This window comes from Aegilops tauschii, chromosome 7 (genome assembly GCF_002575655.3).
Source record: "Aegilops tauschii subsp. strangulata cultivar AL8/78 chromosome 7, Aet v6.0, whole genome shotgun sequence".
In the NCBI taxonomy this organism is placed as follows: Eukaryota; Viridiplantae; Streptophyta; class Magnoliopsida; order Poales; family Poaceae; genus Aegilops; species Aegilops tauschii.
The window spans coordinates 571,448,959-571,451,563 of NC_053041.3; positions in this window are offsets into that span (position 1 = coordinate 571,448,959).

Sequence of the window (2,605 nt, forward strand, 5' to 3'; positions counted from 1 at the left end):
CTCTAGCGCTTGAACCCTTTCGTGCAGCTTCTGAATTAGGGTCTGCTCCATTTTTTTCCTCCTCTCCTGGCTTTTGTAACCGCCTGCGTCCGGAAAACCAGCCTTCCACGGAACGGAGCCTGGCGTGCCTCGTGTCCGTCCAGGGTGCTCGGGATTCTCGAGGGCCATTGTGAGATCGTCGTTCTCTCTGTCTGGAACAAACTTCCTTTCCTGCGCTGCATCGATATATTGCTGAATCTTCTTGACTGGTATTCTCAAAAGCTCGTTCGTCCAAACGCACCTCCCTGATACAAGGTCCAATTTTCCGCCAGCCCCGAAGAAGCAAGTCCGACAATGGTCTGTCCAGTTCATTGTCTGTGGTTCGATCCCTTTTTCAAGAAGATCATTCTCAGCCTTGGCCCACTTAGGCCGGGCTTTGAGGTAGCCACCTGAACCCGTGCGATGGTGAAGCTACTTCTTCGCAGCATTCTTCTTGTTTGTCGCTGACATCTTCTTACTCTTTTCCGATGTCTTGTGGGCCACAAATGCGGGCCAGTGATCTCTGATCTTCTCATACCGGCCGATGAATTCTGGTGTCTCTTCTTTGTCGACAAACGTTTTCAGCTCATTCTTCCACCTCCTGAATAGGCCTGCCATCTTCTTGAGAGCATGAGACTTGATTAATTGCTCTTTAACTGGCTTCTCCGGATCCTCCTCTGGCGGTAGGGTGAAATTTGCCTTCAGCTCAGTCCAAAGATCATCTTTCTGCATATCATTGACATAAGACACCTCAGGGTCTTCCTTCTTAGGCTTATACCATTGGTGGATGCTGATCGGGATCTTGTCCCTAACTAGAACCCGGCACTGAGCAGCAAATGCATCCTTTGTCCGGATGGGTTCAATCGGTTGGCCGTCGCGCGCGATTCCTGTGATCTCAAACCTTTCATCCGAGCACAACTTTCTCTTCGGGCCTCGTCTCTTTATCGAAGTTGTGCTCGATCCGGAGGGCTAGAAAAAAGAAGAAAGACGAGTGTTAATTAATATGTGTACATACCAAAACAATGAATGCATCAATTAGCTAGTCAGCACAGGCTTAACTAATATATTGACCGGGCCGGACTCTGTTCGGTCACCGGAGCCATCACCATGGGCTCCTTCTTGCACCAGCATTGGGTCACCGGAGCCATCATAATCATGTCTTTCCTCCTCCACTCTTCGATCACCGTAGCCTGCTTCTTCACCCTGTTCTTCCAGACCATCATTGTCGTTAAGATACCACAAGATATCACCTCCGGCTAAGATTATGTCCCCCAACACCTCTTCTGCTTGCTCGTCTCGTCCGTCCTCCATTGTTTCTGCAAATATTACAACATGGCAATTATTACACAAACATGGCAGCAGGTGGATATATTAGTGCAGACGTAGACCTAGCTTATTCCGGGTTTGGGGTGGCCTCGGCAACGCTTCAAGGGTAGGGGCGCGACGGGAGGGGGTAGGAGACCGACATCGTTTTTTTTCTAGGGTTTGGGTGTCCTCGAGAGTTTTGGTCGAGCGAGAGGGCCGGGGGGTGCTCCCGTGGTATAAGTTATCACGGTCGAGAGGGGGTATAAATATCGACCGTCCATTATGTCAAAGTTATTTGGGAGGGAGTTATATATATCGACAACGACGACATACATACATGGGAAAATAATGTTATCGGGGAGGGGGTATATCGACCCCCCCACGTGTTGAAGTTATCGGGAGGGGGTTATATCGACAACGACGACATACGTACATGGGAAAATAATATTATCGGGGAGGGGGTATATCGACCCCCCCTCGTGTTGAAGTTATCGGGAGAGGGGTATATCGACGACGACAGACCCGATAAAACATAAGAAAACGAAGAAGAAATAAAAAGATGAGAAGAAGAAAGGAATAGAGGAGAAGATCGAAGAAAAAAAAGAAGAAAAAAAAGAGGAGAAGAAGAAAGGAATAGAGGAGAGAAGAAGAAAAAATAGAATTTTTTCTATTTTTTCTTCTTCTCTTCTATTCCTTTCTTCTTCTCCTCTTCTTTTTCTTCTTTTTTCCTCTTCTTCCTCTCCTCTTCTTCTCCTTTCTTCCTCTTCTTATTTTCCTTTTTCCTCTCATTCATAAAAAAATGTTCAAATAGAAAATTTCAAAAAAAAGTAAAGGTTTTGCCTAATGCATTGTTCATATGAATATACAAACATTTGCATATTCTACAATAATTAATATCACCAAAAAAAATCTATGAACAGAAAAAAATCCTAACTTTTCTAAAAATCTATCTTTTGCATATATACAAGAACATATATATATACACAGAGAACATATATACATACATATATACATTTTTATAAAAATGCAAAAAAAAGATCTAAAAAAAGGACATATAAACAGATATACACACATACATATACTCACACATATACATATAATCAGGAAAAAAACATCATATATATGTGCAGAAAAAAATCGGGAGGAAGGGGGCAGTGCCGGCCCTGACGAAGGCGACGGCGGCGCGTCGGGGCAGGGGCAGAGGCGACGGCGGCGTGGTTGGGGCAGGGGCAGAGGCGACGGCGGCGTGGTCGGGGCAGGGCGAGGCAGAGGCGACGGCGGC